Source organism: Dasypus novemcinctus, chromosome 11, assembly GCF_030445035.2.
Source record: "Dasypus novemcinctus isolate mDasNov1 chromosome 11, mDasNov1.1.hap2, whole genome shotgun sequence".
Classification (NCBI taxonomy): Eukaryota; Metazoa; Chordata; class Mammalia; order Cingulata; family Dasypodidae; genus Dasypus; species Dasypus novemcinctus.
The window spans coordinates 103754561-103773615 of record NC_080683.1 but is presented as its reverse complement, the minus strand read 5'-3'; the positions used below and the strand labels follow the sequence as shown (position 1 = coordinate 103773615).

At 40.6% G+C, this 19055-nt stretch overlaps 1 long non-coding RNA gene across 2 annotated transcripts in view; it reads left to right on the top strand.

Moving 5' to 3' along the window:
- LOC139440017 (uncharacterized) overlaps positions 1-19055 on the top strand; it is a 179233-nt gene that overhangs the window by 124635 nt on the left and 35543 nt on the right. Inside the window, exons 2-3 of one of the 2 annotated variants that reach the window (XR_011650133.1) lie at positions 5845-5878; positions 5965-6444. This is a non-coding gene — a long non-coding RNA (uncharacterized lncRNA). Of the gene's footprint in view, positions 1-5844; positions 6445-19055 lie in introns of those variants that run through there. The other variant, XR_011650134.1, reaches the window with a different exon arrangement.

Here is a 19055-nt window from a genome sequence, read left to right as displayed (position 1 = left end):
TAGAATAATCTTGAGATATTAGTATAATTAATATCTGCATTTTACAAGTGAAGGAAATGAGACTTGGAGAGGTATATGCTTTGTTTCAAGTCACCTGGCTGGTCAGTAGCAGTGCCAGGAAGCTAATTCAGGACCTTTGCCATCAAGTAGTGCTTCTTCTATTACTGTCTTTAGCAAGACAACACCTTCCTGCTAAGGTCTGCTTACCTTTCTTTGATGAAGAGATGGAAGTGATCATAGATCACCAGATATGCTAGGCAAATTTTAAGTCTGGTGTGACTCTAAATTATAATTTATTCAGAGAGTTCCAAACAAGAAAATTTTCTAAAAAGGAAAAACAACACATCGGTAGTTTTCCTTTATCAATTTGTTTCATAGAGAGGTTGACGGTCATTCTTAAAATCACTGAAAGGTATTTTATAATCATATATATATTTTTCTCATGACCAGTTTCACTGTGTAATAACCTGCATGCCCAGATCCTCTTCTTTCTGTCTAGCATACATATCAAATATAAGCTTAGGTAGTCACTGGCTAAAATAGAACCATTCAACAAATCCAGGTTAACCTGAATTAAATTTTTTTTGCATTCTAAAACCAGCTGGTCTACACTCTTCTCATAAAATCATTATTTATAATACAGTATTTGAAGAGGACTATTTAATACAGATTGGTTCTCCTTTCTGTTGGTAAATGAATTCTAAGTATTTTCTTTCTTTCTTTCTTTCTTTTTTTTTTTTTTTTTTTTACCATTTTAGATTTGTGTTTGGAATTCAGCCACAGTCTCACTCCTAAGGTATTTAATATCAGGCTTTTGTGCTGGGCTTTCAGGTAGAATTGCTCCCTCATAGCCCAAGACAGCAGGGCCCTGGCAGCTGCTGAGGAAGTGTAGGCTTGTCGCATACATTCAGAGGTGGGGCTAGAGGACCAGCAGATACATTGCAGAGTGACCTTTAAACCTCTAAGAACTAGAGCCAAGAACCTACCTGGAGAATCAGCCTGCTTCCTAGTCCATTCATTCATGTTTTCATGTCTTCGGTTGTCTTTTCTACAGAACTCCTTGAAAATGTGTAACCACTCTCCCCACCTATGATACAAGGACACTGCCTTCCAGATAAACAGTGTGCCCGTCACTTATTTCCTATGGCAGGTTTGAATCCCAATCCTTAATTCTAACCTCCAAAATCAGTTGAAAGTAAATAGCATATTTTTTCTTTGTTCCCAGTTTGACTGATCAATATCTGTAATTGTCAGTTTGTACTGATCGATGTTCCCTAAGGCAGACCCCCTACCGAACGTCGATTAGTATAAACGGAATCTTTTCAGTCTCACCACCTGTGGGTATAGATGGGCGCTAACAGCATCATGACTGGGGAGTTGCAGGCTCTTTTTGCCACTTGCTGAGGCACACCCTACCCGTGGGGAGTGTGTGTTGCACATGTGTTTATCATCACCCAGCCCCCTCCCTCCGAGTTCCTGCGCCCATCTGCTTGGCTTCCCGTGGATGCTCTGGGGTGCCCAGCTGTGTAATAGCTGCTGGTGATGGGGGAGCTTGCTGTGTTATGTTTGATTAGAGGAGACTTCAGAGAAAGAAACTCTCCTCTTCTCCTTATCACCCTCTTCCTTTCAAAGTTGGAGATGGGTAGGCCCTGGGCAGGTGGGGACACTGGCGTAACATGACATGCTGTTTCCATCCCTCCCTCCAGTGGGTGCTCCCAGCTCTTCTCCCAAGTTGCCTATGCTCCCAGGAGGCTCCCCAGGCCTGTCCCCAGCACTGGGCCACACAGACCCAAATAGAGCTGAGTTCTTCTTAGACTCAAGCTTCCTTCTTGACTGCTTGTTCCCAAGTGGACAATAAACTATTTATAACTGCTTTCAGGGGCGAAATCACTTAACTGTAATGTCAATGATCTAAAAAACTTTCACATGTGACTGCAACGGTGCCTCTGTGGGGCAAAGATATGGAAGGAACGAGAGCATTTCTGATTGTCTGGATGATAAAATCATAACAGTAAAAAAACAAAACAAAAAGGGACTGTTCTGGATTCAGTAAAAATGAAGCTTCTGTTTAATGAGAATTTCAATGAAACACCATATATGGTTACTGCTGATGAATAATTATACGAGAAATAAAGAAGAAAGCTAAGCCCTGTACTCTGATATCTATCTCCACTTAAAATCTGTACATTTCAGAGAGCAATTAAGAATGAAATTAATCATGGTGTAAAGTAATAGTGGATGTGTCTCACGAACATCATCTCTCCCCTCAGTGACCTATTTTGGGAGATGGTCATGAACGAGGACAGACCTGACACGCTTGAGCATATGTGCTGGGAGGACTGGGATGGGCGTCAGTTTGTGCCAGGAGGGATTGGATTAAAGGACAGCTGTCCTTAATGAGCAGGACTGAAATCATAACTCGGGCAATCGCCAGTGAAATGCTTTGGTGACTACTCCTAAAACGCAGTCTCCATTTATAAATTAATTACATTTGACATTGAAGGCACACATCCTGGACCTCATGTGGATGACGCTCCTTTGAGGTCTGTGCTGCTCACTGCTGTGCTGCAGATGTGCTCAGACCTTGTAACTGCAAAATATAATTGGGGTGATCCAAATCTTTACAGTCAGCCGATGGGGACCAATCATCAGGAATTAGGAAATGGGAGGAATAGAAGAGCTGTTGGTGTGGCGGTGTGGGGAGGCTGCATCAGTTTCCCCCAAATTGTATAAGAATGCCCGATTCTTCCCAAACGCGCTCTTATTTTGGTGGGAGCCACCTCAATCATCTGTAGTCATTTGAGCTGTTATTCTGGGTTAAGGTGCTGATTTTCCCTGAGAGTCTTTTTTTGGGTACTTCTCTGTGGTGATAGCCCTTGTTCTGCTTCTTTGCCTTTTTGTCTCACTTTACAGGTATGTAGGTTCAGTGCTTCGGAAACAGCAAGCTTCATCCTGGGAGTGGAAATTGAAATCCTGTGCTTTAAGTAACATTTTTGGGACCTCTGGGCCTCTACTTTTCTCTACAAGGACCCTGTGGCATCATAATGCTGGGAGGCGAGTTAGGGGTTCTTTGGGACCTCCAGACTCCTTTACTAGCCTCACATATCCAATGTGCCCTTGCAGAGGGTTTGGGTATTTCCCTGAGGCCGCCCAGCTTCGCTTGGCTCCCAGGCTTGTCAGCTGACCTCTCGGGTTGTATGTCCTGAAGTCATGGACTTTGTGTGTGTCTATTTTTGGTTTGGATTGCTGGACCTTTGTTCCATACTCAGAGCAGCTGGTTTTCAGTTAGTGTATGAGCAAAGATTTTTCTAAAGAAACAGAATTAATACGCTAATTATTTATTTATCATCAGGAATTGGCTCAGGTGACTGCGGGGCTGGGCAAGTCTGAATTCCATAGGACAGGCCATCAGCCAGAAACTCCCCTAAAGGTGATGTGGAGGTCCAGCAAGTCCACAATGGGAAGGAAACTAGTTGCCTGGAAATTCTGGCAAGAGCCAGTTTGCAGAAGTTGAGGCAGAAATTCATCTTCTGACCTCTGAAAGCCTCAGTTCCGGTTTTCAAGACCTTCAACTGATTTGATGAGGAGAATCCTCCCATTGCCGAGGGCAATCTCCTTTGTTGATTGTAGATGCAATCCCCATGTACAAAATGTACAAAATACCCTCACAGTAATAAGCAGGTCTGTACTTGACCAAACAACCGGTCACCATAACCTAGCCAAGTCGACACATGAAATTAACCGTTGCAGTGAATGTAGAGAATTTGGAAGACTGCTAAGCCAAAACAATTGTACATATGGAACTGGATGTGAAAACAACCTATAAAGATTTTATTTAAGGACAATTCTATGGTTCGGTGAGTTTGCAAAGTGAGTCTGCAAACTTAGTGGTCATTGATTTCAGGAAAGTTTTACAAAATAAATTAAATTCTCTGGCCTTTCGGTTCAGATGGTTACACCATTCCCCCTGAGAATGAAGCAATGGTGCAACTGGTGCTTTAGTGATTTGTGGAAAGTGAAATTCCTTGTCTGTGCATAAACTGGTCTTTTCCATGCTTGGAATAACTCCCATTTACACACTGATTCAGTTAAATAACCTAGCCAGTATTATAATCTTTGAAAAATTACAAAAAAAAAAAGAAATAAGGAAATCAAGAAAACCCTCTCTCCCTGTCAGCTCCCTACCCCCAATCTCCAATACCACCAAAAGCTTCTACAGTCTTAAGTTTGCTTTCCATTAAGACAGTGGTTAGACAGCAGCTGTTCAGCCTTTTAAGAGAATACACGATATGGTAATAAACATCATTTCAGAAATATGCTTTTTGTCCACTTTACTAGGAAGCACAATAATGAACTCTGCATGTTCATTACACTTTTTACTCCGGGCACTGATTTTAATGAGGGCTCCACTGCAATTGGTCCACTCCCTACCTAGCAAATGGAAATGTTTGTTTTGTCTTTTCAATTCCAGCCACCCTTGACTTGAATTCTTTTATGCGGTGTATTGTAAAATGCTCTTTGAAGTTCATGTGTCATCCATTTAAAATGAACACCGCAGGTCGGCATGGTCTGCTCCTGTCTCCAATTGTGCTTGGTGTCCCAGTTTCTCTGGGAAGGTTCAAGTCTGAAAATACCCTTTGCTTCTGGTCTAGAAATCCATGCATAATGCTGGGTTTACCAGACAGAGTCTGAAATTTGATGGCAGGTGGCTTGCTGATTGTGTAGGGCTTTCGATTCATAGGAAAATAGATTGTAATCTCATCAAATGTCTTGAAAGGTACCTCCTGGATGTCTCATGAGAATATATGCTTAGCCAGTGCGCACAACAGTCCACGGTTCTCCCCTTTCTCTACAGCACCAGACAGTCCTGGGGAAGGTAGGGAGAACATAGAGTGATTCAGGAAAGTTGTTTGAGGATGCCGGCATGTGTGGAACTGGAATTTAAGGATGTTTCAATATATTTCTCGGGACTCTAGTTGAGAGACTACAGAAGCAACCAGCTATGTCCCATATGCTAATGTTGGATCTGGACATCTTGAAAGTTACAAGTAAAGTATTCCTTAGGAGACCATGCTCTATGCTTTGTGTAGCCATGATGCTGTATGGTTTGCAAGGCACTTTTCCCCCTCTTCTCTTTTATATTCATTTGATCCTTATAACATCATTCTGAAGGTGAGACTAACATTTCTATTTTCTAAACAACAAGAAAGCATGAATTTTGGAAGAGTAATATTGGGCTCAGAATCCTGCTCTGTCTTCTCATCTAAACCCCTGAGGATTAAATAAGACAACCTGTGAATGGGCTTAGAATAATGACTGGCACATAATAGGAGCTCAATAATTATTTGTCCCATCCTTCCCCGTCATCCTGTCTTTATTAACTGAAAGATTAGCTTCAGGAAGAGAGGTTGCTCTCTTTTTTTTTTTCACTTCTTTTGAACTCACAGAAATAAGTCAATGAAGGACTTGAAGCTCAGCATTATTTGTATATTGAATAATTAGAGTAATGCGTTTTTCATTTTGGTGCTGATGATAATTAGGGAGGGACGGAGTTGGGCTTGCAGAGCGTAAGGGTGAAATCAGTTATGGAAGTGAAGCAAACCACAGGACACCAAGTAATTAAACCAACGTAGCTTTAATTATTGCCTTACTAATATCTTGGCATTATTTATAGATGATGTATCATATCAAATATTTTCTTTTTATATTGTAAATTTATCTAAGTCTGTGACCAGTTAGCTTTCTGGTCTCAAGCCTCTCATTTATAAGGTAGATTGGTTTGACCAATCACTATCGATTTGAAGGAGATTCTAAAATCACCTTGCCTTTCCTTTCATTTTACAGATGGAGGGCAAGTGACTGCTTCAAGATCAAGCAGGTGAAACTGGGCCTAAAACCAGATCTTCTCTTTCGCCACATGGCTTCTTAGCCCTGGACTAATGCACTTTCCATTATATATTTCAGGTACATCATTGACTTATTTCTGTGAGTTCAAAAGAAGTGAAAAAAAAAAAAGGAAAAATGGCAATAAATTACAATGTGTGGACCCTATCTGGATCCTGATTCGAATAAACAACTTTTTAAAAATGATGGAATTTGAGAGACTGTTGCAAATAAAACATTGAGCAGATATTAAGGGTTTATTATTATGCTTTTAGATATGGTATGGTATTGTGGTTGTGTTAAGAAAAATATAGGGCTTATCTTTAAGAGGTATGTTGTAAAATATCATTGGCTGAAATAAAATGATAGCTGGGCTTTGCTTCAAATCATCCAGAAGGCATGGAGAGGGGGGTGGGTACAGAAGAAACAGAAGAAACGAAATTTGCAATGAGTTAATAATGGTTGATTTGGGTAATGGATACAAGAAGTTTATTATGCTATTCTGTCTGCTTTAAAATTTGTTTGAGTTTTTCCATAATTAAAGAAAAATATAACTGGTTATATTTATGTGTGCACTTGGTGTTTCCAGCATTGGGGTGTCCATTTTGTCTTCTAATCTTGTGTGTGCCAGCAAACTGTAAGTTTCTGTTTGTGTTTCTCTTATGAAATTGGTCTGCTTATTTCTGAAAGACATTATGAATCATACAATTGCTAGTATTTCCCTTTTTGTTTTGGTTGTTAGAAAGCTTAGGACAATGTTTGATTCTTCTTTTATTCTTTCAACAGAGCTGAGGTGACACTGAAATTGACTTCTCTATGTTCTGCCAACTTTTCTACAAGCAGAGATTCTAAAGAGAGATAATTTTGGAGGCTGTTATAGTGTAGTGATTAAAATCATGGGAATTAGACAGTCTGAACTTATAGCTCAGCTTAGCCACGAATTCTTGACAAGCTCATCTTCCTGAGCCTCAGTTTAAGCATCTTTGCAATGGGAATAAAAATAGAGCTCAACTCAGAGATGAATGTGAGGGTGAAATGAAACAATACCTCTATGCCCTTAGGAACAGGTTCTGGTACACAGAAAAGACTCAGTTATTGAGTGCCTAGTATGTGCTAAACGCTAGTCTGGGAAGGGAGCATTCAGTGGTGTCCTAGCTTTGCTTTGGATTATATTGTACTTTGTTACAATTTTTTTCTAATTCAATAATTTTTAACTTTGTCTTTTTTGTTATATTTTATGCATTTGTATAAACATCCATAAATTATTTTCAGAATAAGGTAGGTAATAAATAAAATATTCCTTCTGAGATTATGTTTATGCCTAATTTTAGGCATATTCTAAGACATAATTTTGGGGGGTAAAGTAATTGATACTTTATCCCTAGGTACCGGCATAATTTAAAATTTAAAAACACAGTAGTGAGAGAACCAAAATCTATAGTCAATGAATGCTGGAATTTGAAAAAGAAAGAATTGCTAGATTTCATTTTTCAAATTTAATTAATTATTTATTTATTTCTCTCCCCCCCCCCCCAGTTTTCTGCTCTCTGAATTGAAATTTATCTCTTAACTGGTACTTAACCCCTCCATCCCCCTCCACCCCCCACTGCTCTTATTTCTTTATATCTTCCACATTCCCTATTTAATTTCTATCCTTCTTACTTATTTTTACCTGCTTTTAAAAAATGTCAGTAAGGAAATCAAATATGTCATTATGCTATCAGACCTCTAATGATTTAACAAGGTTTGACCCATGGTCATAAAGAACTCTTCCCACTATTTTGGAGTCCGCTGATAAATATTAGCTTAGTGGTTGGTCCAGGACTGATAGGGCATGTATGAGTCTGCCTATGCATGGATTTCTAGTTCCTACCTAAATCACAACTTGTTAGGGAAACTGTTTAAGAAAATTATGTGTATCAAGGATGGATCAACTGACATTCACATTTAAAAACTACCATCAGTTCAAAATGAGCAGATTTCAATAAAGCACATACAATAAGCAGACATCTAATTTTGAAGAAGTAGCTACAGTTAGATAATATATTGCATCAGTGGCAAATTTCCAGATTCTGATAAGTGTACTTTAGTTATGTAAGAGAATGCCCTTGGTTTTGGGAAAGGCACACCGAAGAGTTAGGAGCAAAGGAAAATTATGTGTCCAACTTCCTCTCAAACATTTAGAAACAGAGAGCCCAAATGCTGAAAAATGAAAAAATTGTTCAATCTGGATAAAAGTACATGGAAACTCCTTGTTCTATTCTTGACATTTTCCTGTAAATTAAGATTACAAAAAGTAACTCCAGACTTCTTTACTTAAAATGGTGAGATATTTTCAAGAATGATTTTTCCCTCAAGAGACATATTTTCCTCCCAAATTGTAGTTGCTATTAAAGGTAAGCTTCTCTGCCCACAGTCAGAGGAAAATGCCTACTAACACCTGGGTCTCTTGGCATTCCATATTAAGCTTACTAGGGGAATGAGGCATGGAAGAAAGGATGCAAAATAAGGCAAATTTCTGGCATTGAAAGGCTGAGTGAACTTTTAATGGTGACATCATGATCAACACAAACCAGTTACAGGGAATGTCCTCATTTCACAGATCATAGAGTTAGACAGTCTTAATAACTAATTCCAGCACTTCCTCTCCCATCAAGCACAATGTTTTGGTAACAAATCTGAAAACAACAAGCCATCTCCTTCTGTTAAGGTGAAGTACAATAATTGTGCCGGGCTGTGGCAAAGGGGTCTCTCCACCATCCACCACCCTCCTCAACAACAAAGTCACTAGAGTAAATTTCAACCCACACCTGAAGCTGTACATTGAGAGGTTTTCCCCAAATGGGTTAATTAACCAATTGTCCTATGTGTGGGAAGATATGTCAAAAAGGTAAAATCAACTTTTTCCACTTGAAGCAAGCATTGCTAGTATTTAGGTCTACTGAATTTATAGTTTATGATCATTGTGCATAGGGGCATGTGACTGATGGTTGAGAATCTATGAAAATACATGCAAATGATCAGAAAAATTAGAGTGAAGTCTCAGGAGTTGTAGGTTAAAATATCAGTGAAAGGTTGATTAGGGGTAATTTAAAGCAATTATTGAAATAATGCTAACTCCTTTTTGTACCCCAATTTAGATGTGTCCTTAATCTTAATCTGCAACCCTGTAGGAGTGAACCAGTTGTAAACAGAACTTCTTGGAGATGTTATTTTTTAGTTAAGATGTGACCCAACTGAATAAGGTGGGTTTTAATCCACATTCCTAAAGGTTTAGGAAGAGAAGAATCCAGAAGTCAGGAGGTGGAGAATGCCACGCAGGAAGAATCTAGAAGTCAGAAGAAGCTGGAAGAGCAGACCTAAGGAGGGAGAGATGCAAGTCAAGGAACCCAGGAATTGCTGCAAGCCAGCGCCAGAATGCTACAGACTCCAGGAGAAAGCAAACCCTGCCATTATCTTGATTTTAGACTTCTCCCCCAAAACTGCCAATCAATAAGTTCCTGTTGTTTAAGCCAAACAATTGTGTAGTATCTGTCATAGCAGCCTGGCAAACGAAGACAACTCCACACCTATGAAGTAAGAACCAATTACAGGAGCCTGGTTCTTCACTCACCCCAGGAGTCGGGGCTTCTGGTCCCAGCTGCCTGGGATGTGGTGGAAGAGCTGCCCAGTGAACCGTGCCCCCCAACCCTCCTCTCAGACTCCTGTCTGCTCGGCCTCTTAGCTGTTGCTGCAGGCACCTTATTGCTCCAGGTGGAGCTGTGTGCAGGTCTCTGGACCTTGGATGGTGGTGAGTTTGAGAGGCAGATGAGGGCTAGTTCTCTAAGGGCTTCTGGGACATGGCTGTGATCTGGAGACAGAGCTGCCTCCCAGGCCTCCAGCCTCCAGGAGGACCTCAGAGCTCTCATCTGATGAGCATGGAGACAGGGCCCCTGGGCTTGTCCAGACCCAGAACCTCGCCCGTGCAGACTGCAGCTGCCCTGTCAGATCCCCTCCTCCCCACACTGCTGCGCTTCCCTGTGGGCGAGGAATGAGATGTCTTGGTAGCTTTGGGTTTTGTTTGTTTTGTTTTGTCCTTCTTTCACCCTCCACCTTGATTTAAGTCCCCTGGCATGTATTTATTTAGTTTGTAATTAAAGTGGAGTAAAAGACAAAAAAACAAAAAACAAAAACAAAAGCAGCAACAACAACAAAACCCTATTGCGTGCAATGTGCTACAGGAGAAATGATAAGGAAGAATAACAGGAACAGGAGGAATAACCTGTGATCAGGTTGCTTGTAATTCTAATGGAGATAGAATATGAACACAGCTAAGGCAACAGAAGATCTAATATTGGGGGTTGAAAGGATGCTAGTCCTGGAGTCAGTGATTCAGCTCGGTGCCTGATTAGCTGTGTGACCCCAGAAAACTCCACCTCCCCAGTCTGCCTTTCTCTTATCTGGGTATGAGAGGTTGTTTTCCAGCTTCCCTTCTAAGTCCAGATTGAACTTTCTCCAATTATATTATGGAAGTCTCTCAAGTGGTGACGATATTGTTAGAAATTTGTTATATATGTGAAATAATTTCTCAGAGATGTACTAATCTTATTTCTGAAATTTTAAAATGATAGGTTAGTCTCTTAAAGTTTTTGGCAACCTTTATTCAAGTAGATTAGAAAACTCTTTGAGTTTATATTTTCAGCTCATTCTGGCATTCAAGCTCTGAGTCATTCTATTTGAAAACAACACTGCTTTTTAAATGCCAGGATATGAAATAGTGCTAACACATATCTACAAGGACAAATAAAATGAGCTGCACGTTATCACACCACTAAAGAAAAGCAGAGAATTTTAAAATTCAGTTAAGAAAGAAGTGTGGGAAGCTGCCATGAGAGGTGACAGTAAATGCAAGGTTATGCAGCTATTACTGCTGTCTAATTGTTATCACCCCCAAGGAACCCCATCCCTATTATAAGTTCAAATCCCCATCCTTCCCACTGCCTCCCCACCCCCCACCCCACAGTCCCTGGAACCTGAGAACCTACCTCCTCCCCGCAAAAGAAAAAGAGAGTTGGTAAAACATGCCTGTATAATTGCTATTTCTTTGTGTTACAGATTACAAACTTTGGTTTTGCTGATTTTCACCACACAGATAAGCCCACTTTAAGAAATTCTGATCTGCCAAAATCCCTACATACAAAACACATCAATTCCAGAATGATCATTTCCTTGACAAGATTTCTTTGTACAGCCAGCCCTGTAAGCACATGGAAAGTATGAGCTGACTTCCCAAACACATTTACTGTTCAAAGCAGAAGTAAATAATAATATCTTATTGAAGATCCCAAAAAAGCAATCATGCAAGTAAGTAAGCACCAAAAGGAGATTCTTCAAAACTCAAGAGATACTAAAATATAGAATTGCTTAGAAAGTTAATTCCATGGAGAGTGTCAAGACAAAATTATGGTCCTAGTGTTTTCAGCAGCAATATATTAGGTCCACAGTCCCTTAGATACAATTCTGAAATAGAAAAAGCTTGGAAAAGTAATTTTTCCCTCAATTTACATGATGTTAAAACTTGAGCAGACCTGAACATTTGGCAGAAAATCTGACTCGAACTGACATGAGTCTATTCATTATCTATTTTTTCCACTTGATGTTGAATATTTACGCTTTTCACTGCAAAATATTACTGTGTTTGATATAGAGAACTGTGCCAGACTCTGACGGAGTTTTATATAATAAGCAGCAGTTACATGTATACCCTTTTTGTGGCAGTTTGATATTATTTAAGAATTCCAAAAAGAGATATTGATTATATTTGTAAATTGGTCTGTTCCTCTGGGTGTGACACCCTTTGATCGTATTAGACTGAGCTGAGACATCTTTGATTAAATTGTTAAGATTAGGGCTTTGATTTGACCACATCATTAGGGTGACTAAGTTTGAGTCCTCATCTCCTTTAAGGGCAATATAAATGGACACTGATTCAAGGAGACACACAGAGCAGATGGGTGAAAAAAGAGGAAGGGAGCTCTGGAGACATGGAAGATGATCCTGCCTGTGGCCCTGGGATGAAAGATGAGCCTTTTGCCTGATAGTTTGCAGCTGAAGGAAACAGAGCAGCTGAGCTCTAGGCCAGCCTTCAGCTGAGATTGGAAGAAGCTGGGCCCACAGAGCCTTAAGGGGAGAGAGGTAGGCTGAACCCTCGCAGATATCGGCAGCCATGTTGCTTCAACACATGGCAACAGGCTTTGGGTGAAAAAGTACCTCTTATGGTACCTTGAGTTGGACTCTTCAGGGCCTTGTAACTGTAAGCTTCTACCCAAAATATATACCCTTTATAAAAGCCAACAGAGTTCTGGTACTTTGCATCAGCACTTCTTTGACTAACATACTTTCTATATTAAAAAATTCCAAATTTAGTAATATACATGGTCAGATGGATTCAGATAAATGATTGTGTACTATAATATTTGTAGCTAGTTCTTTGAGCTGACATTGGATACTCCACTTATACAGTTTGTTATTAAATCAGTAGTTCACAGTAATGCATGGGGTTTTGTTTGTTTTTAACAGGTATTTCTCCTTTTGCCTCTTTCAGTTTCCTGTTCATGTGATTTTTCTTCTTTAGCCTGTTAATATGGCAGAATACATTGATCAATTTACAAATTTTGAACCCCACTTGCATCTCAGGATTAAATCCCACTTAGTCATTGTGACAGTTTGATGCTTTTTGTGGATCCCAGAAAAGACCATATGTTTAAAGCTAATCCATTCCCATGGGTGTGGGACCCTTTGATTGGACTTGATTCAGTTGGGGAGGTTTCATTGGATTACTTCAATGAGCTATGACCTAGGGCACATCTTGGTCCTTTTGTTGGAGTTCTTTATAAGTGGGAGAAACATGCAGAGAGGCGCAGAGAAAAAGCAGCGGAGAAAGAGAAATCCTGAGAGGCTGAGAGCAAGGTTCTGGAAGTCAGAGGCTGGAATCAGCTGGGCAAAGAGGAACGGAAAGAGGCCCCCAAGATGCAGCCCAGAAGAGAGGGGAGAGGTGAATTATACAGCTGACTGCCCACACTTGAGCTTGGGGAGAAAGTAAGCCTCGAATCGAAGGCAGAGACCCAGACCAGGGAGCCGCCATTGTCTCTGGCCATGTGGCAGGAGTCCAGGATCGCCAGCAGACGATCACTAGTGAGACAGACTCTCTGATGATGCCTCAATTTGAACATTTTCCAATGTCCTCAGAACTGTAAGCCTTTAACCTAATAAATTCTCATTATAAAAGCCAACTCATTTTTGGTACATTGCTCCCAGCAACTTTTCACAAGTGAAAATAGTCACAGTGTAATATTCTTCATATACAATTCCTGAATTTTATTTGCTAATATTTTGGTAAGAATTTTTGTATCTATGTTCTTGAGGGTTATTTGTCTGTAGTTTTCTTTTTTGTACTGTCTTTTTTTTTTTTTTTTTTAAATCCTGGTATTATTGGCTTCATAAAATGAATTGGGTAAATATTGCTTTCTCTTCGATTTATGGAAGAAATTTTATAGATTTCTTGTCAGTTCATCTGGCCTGGTGATTTCTTTTTTGGGAATATCTAAATTATAAATTCAATTTCCTTGCCAGTTTTAAGACTTCAAATTACTTATTTCATTTGTGTGACTTGTGGCATTTTGTCCTTTTTGAGGAACTGGTTCACTTCATCTTAATTGTCAACTTCGTGTATAGAGTTGTTCACAGTATTTTCTTATAATCTGTTTGATGCCCATAGGGTCTGTGAAGCTATAGTCTGCTTCATTCCTGACACTGGTAATTTGTGTCTTCTTTCTTTCTCTTTAGTTTTTGTCAGTCTTGCTAGTGGTTTGCCAATTTTATCGATCTTTTCAGAGAACCAGCTCTTTGTTGTATTGATATTCTCCATTATTTTTCTGTTTTCAATGTCATTGATTTCTGCTTGTACCTTTGTTATTTCCTTTTTTCCAGCTACTTCACATTTATTTTGTCCTCCTTTTCTAGGTTCCTTAGCTGAAAGCTTAGATGATCAAGACTTTCCCTCTTATCTAATAAATCATTTAGTGCTATAAATGCCCCCTCAGCACTGCTTTAGCTATGCCCCACAAATTTTGAAACAGTATGATATATTTTCACTTAGTTCATGGATCTTTTGAGATGTCCTCTTTTCCTCCTTGATCTCTCTCCATCTGTTTTTTAAAACTGGTTTTTAGTATATTCACAAAGTTGTACAACTATCACTATGGTCTAATTCCAGAATATATTCGTCACCCAAAAGAACCCCCAACCCATTATTAGTCAATCCCCAGTCCACTCCCCACTCGCCCTGGCAAGCACTAATCTACTTTCTCTCTTTATGAATTTGCCTATTTTCTATATTACGTATAAATAGAATCATACCATATATGGCCTCTTGTGACTGGTTTCTTTCACTTAGAATGTTTTCAAGGTTCGCTCATGTTGTTGTAGCGTGTATCAGTACTGCATTCCTTTTTAATGACTGAATTATATTCCATAATATGAATATGCCATGCTTTGTTTATCCATTAACCTGTTAATGGACATTTGGGTTGTGTCCATTTTTGGCTATTTTGAATAATGCTGCTATGAATATTTAGGTGTATGAATGTGTTTTTATGAAAAGAAGATGGTGTCACTTGCTTTGCTGTAGAAGTCTGGGGGTATAGAGTTGATTTAAACAGCTCTTTTTAGCCTGAGCTCTTCTCTTTTTGTTGTGCCATCAAGCATTTAAGTGATGGGTATTTGGAAGAAGGATGATACATTTGAACAGTGTATCTTACATTTATTCCCCCACTCTGGGCATTAGGCTTCTGATTCTAAATTTTGTTTATTTCTGTCTGACTCAGGTTCATGGTTTGAAGGGATCATTTTTATTCAGGACTTAAACTGATCTGTGAATGGAGACACCAACTCTATGAAAAAAAGTAACAAATTTCTTTAACAATTAACTAAATGATATTAGCAATCATTTAATAATAATAAATAGTGTTACCCATTACATGGAACTTACAAGGGTTCTGTCCCAAAGGTGTGCTTCCTCTACCTCTACCAAAAATCTCTGTGGAACTATTCTTGGGCCTTGAGCAGGTCAATGACTTAACGGAAGTCATCACATTTTAGAAAGAAAATTTGGTAATTGTACAGTAAAGAGGTAGAATGGAAGAGAGGCTGGACCCAGGAAGGTCTGTTTAAAAGTGTTATAGGAGAGAAGTGCTTTATAACCTGCTGGTGACGGTAGGAAAAGTACGTTTTAAAAATAACACAAAAGGATATCTGAAGGTACAATCAAAGGAACTTGATAATCTGATGACTTATTGTGACTCGGGATGAAGGACATGGAGTGTTAGCAATGATTTATTCTAACCTCTTCTAGGGGGCCTGTTCCATGAACACTGCTCTGCTCTGTTTTTGCCCGTGTTCTACTGCCCTGCACTTGGTTCATGAGGATGTCACACACCATGTTATGTTGTCACCTTCACAGAATGTCAAGTTGCTTCCTGCTTATATGTAGTTGCTTCTAAACTGGTCTGTATGCTCCTCAAAGGCAGAAGTCATTTTGTTTTTTGTTTTGTGTTTCATGGAATCTTGAGCTTCTGCCTACAGCAAGACTTAATAAATATTGCTGATTGGTCAAGGGACCTACAGTGGAAAAGAGTGGAAGAGAGGGAAAACTGCTACAAGACAGGGTGATTCAGGGAAACAGATGAGGTTTCCATATTTCTTTCTGATGGCAACAGTAGAAATAATCAAAGAAACCTCCCTTTGTAACATGGATTCTTCTAGAACAGACCACCCTGCCATTTAATTAAGTCCAGTCAGTGTCCTGGGGAGCTTTCTCTTCACGCTACAGCCTTGTGCATGACTCTTGGCCAGGACCTCTCAGAGTCTTCATTAATACACAGGCAACACACACATACACACATGCACACAAAGACACACACACATGCAGACACACACCAAATGGCTAAAAAAAAAAAAGACCAAAAGGAAAAATCATATCAAGTAAAGGAGATTGTTTATACGTTTCAGTTTCTCAGCATCTGCAGCTGTCATCTGTTTTCAGTTTGGTCATTTTTATTAAGGCAAAGTGGCACATGCTGTCATAGGAACTGTTCCAGCTCACGCTCCCCAGCAGGTCACCGGGCATCCCCTGGTGTGCTGAGACATGATATGTTTCCTGCCAGTGGTTGAGGATGAGGGAAAGCTCTGCTCAGCATCAATTTCTAGTTCAACACGGAAACAGACATATGAAATGCAGAGAAGAATTACTCTATTTAAAGAGTTGCTCTATTAATTTCACAAATAACTATTAAGCATTCATAATCCCTCACAGTGATTTTAATTCCCTGTGGCAGTTAGATAGTTGGCTTGCTTTCAGGGAGCTTGACCTTTGGGTTGTATCTTTCACTTGTGGTCATTCCACATGCCAAGTCTTCCCTTGACCCAGCATCTGGGACCAAGCTGCCTGGCTTTGGGAATCAGAGGAAAGAACAGGCTAACTGGTCCATACTCCAACCAAAGCAGAGATTCTGAGCCTCATTAGCGCCAACTAAGTGAATGACCTCAGTGATTTGGAAGTGGAGGCTGACCACTATAACTTGATCCCTGGCAAACCCCGGGACTGATTCACTTTTTAATATGCTTCAGAAGAGTATCTGGTAGTAGTTGAGGATCTTCTCCCAAGGACATCTCATCAGACAACAGTGAAAGGAAAAGTAATGTTTCAAGCACATTTCCCTAGAGCAAAAAATGTGGCTAATATTACTGACTTTAAGAGTGACTGTGATGCCCACTCAACTCTGAGAAAATGAGGAGAAAGCAAGATGGGGTTGAGACTTGGAATTCCTAGATATTTGGCATCTTCTCTTAGTGCCTCCCAGGCCATGAGGCAGTAAAATATGGTCAGAAAATGGCAGTGAAGGACCTAGACAGAGACCAGCAGGGACCCTTTAAAGACAAAAGCTCTGTCTTGGAAGGATGGGTTGGGCAGCTTGGCCTGAATTGCTTCTCCTTAAAGTCAGCAGAAGTTTTCTTGAAGATATCTAAGAAATTGTGCCACAGCCCTTCCATTGCTGCTATAATAATGAGCTTCAGAAAACTTTTGGATGCCAAAGCTGCAGCTCTTCTAGACTTTCCCTACATAGCTTTGGTCCTCAGACTGAAGACTATGACTTACCATTTCACTGAGACTCATAGCAACTTACCTAACTCGCCTGCCTGGCTCTGCCCTCTCTGTAAATCACTAATTCATTTGGCCATCGGCAAAACTTGATCTGTGAGCTTCAATCCTTCTCTGTAACTCATGGAAAAAAGACCATCCATCTGGAGAAAGGGAAACAGTGAGGATTGAAGTCTTGTTTGCACAGGGCTTTAATGCAGATAAAATAATATATGTACAGTGTATACTGTGGTTCTCTGCTTAGCCCTCTTCAAGACTGGGGTGCCCAATCCCTGGCTGCTGGGAATAAGGTTTGCTGATGGCTCAAAGCTGCTTCCCTCACTGGCACTTGCCCTCAGCAGCAGAGAACTGTCTTATCTAAGGATATACCCCTTCCCAACAGGTGATTGGCAGCCAACAATTAATTTCTATAGGGATCTACAGGTCTGTCCCCTTGCTTCATTTTCAGACAGCTCTGAAGGGTCCTCCTAGCTCTCAGCTCACCACAGAATCTGGTGAAGCTCAGATGTAACTGTGTGTGGGTCAGCCTGCCCCCCTGTACATTCCTAACTTCCACACTCTCTGACAGGTGTATCTCCTAAGAGCATTCCTCATATATCTTCTGCCTGTAATGTTCCATTCCACAGTCTGTTTCCCAGCTGAAGACAGTTGATACCAGGAATGGTTGTAAGGAGTAGATTCTAAGAAATGAATCATTTGTTGGCTAGATGTTTGTAGGTGGAATAAGGATGGCCCCACCATGCTATACCGGTGTCATTATTAAAATTTTCACTGGTGATTAACTGGTTTGGGGCACTGGTGGAAAGGGACACACTGGTGCTTGAGAAGTGCAAGGGAAATTGTAATTACAGTGTTGGGAATTGAATCATGTCCCCTGGAAAGACATGTTCATGTCCTAATCCCTAGACCTATGGATGTGAACCCATTTTACCTAGGGCCTTTGAAAATGTTATTATTAATTAAGTTGTGGATACATTTGTGAATAGATCTTCAATAAGGCCAAATTGAATCAGGGCGGGTCTTAAATCATATGACTGCAGTCCTTATAAGGCAGAGGAAACTCAGACTCACTAAAAAACCCACAGGGGAAGACACAGAAAATAGATCACCATGTGATGGAGTCAGAGATGCAAGCCAAGGAAACTCAAGGATTGTGGTAGGCCAGCACCAGGATGCTTTCTGATTCTGGGAGAATCTATAGCCTGCAAGGGAACTGGAGAGAGAGGTTTAGAGAGAGAGAGACTTAGGGAGACAGAGAGAGAGAGATAGAGAGAGACAGAGGAGAGACACAGAAAGGAATATATAGAGAGACCTACAGGGAGAGACAAACAGGAAAGGGGAGGGCAAGCGAGGGGAGGGGTGAAGAGGGGACATGGTAGAGGGAAAACCAAGGCCATCTCTTCTCCCCCTCCAAGCCATGGGTATGGCTGCTCCTGGGAGCAGTGGGCCAGACTGGCAGAGTCACAAGAGAAGCCAGAGAGCTGTGGCCTGGGGCCAGCAGAGGTGGGCTGCAGGGCAGCAGGGCACTGAGCATGGGAGAGGGGCTGGCGGAAGTAGGAAGTACTGGAAGCAAATTGTTGGAGCCAGCACAGAGCTTGGGTAATTAAAGCTTAAGATCTGTGCAGTAAGGAGCAAGTGACTAAAACTCCCTCTGGAAACCCTTCTTGGGTTTTGAGGTGAATGTGTTTCTGGTACATTTGCTGAAATGAAAAAGATTTAAGAATACAGGACTAGCTGTAAAAGACAGCCCTTATATAAGTCAAACAAAAGAGTCTGTCCTCCTCTCCCCACTCCAGGTACCTTCCTCTAGTGTAGTCCGATAGGATGGTCTGTGGCGCCTGCATCGGTGCCTGCGCCAGCTTCTTTGCCTCGTGTCCTCTCCCCATCCCAGGTCTCTGCAGCCTCTGCCACTCCTGGAATTGGAGACAATTCCCCTCTTGCTTAGTTCCTCAAGGTACTGCTGCTACCAGGGTTT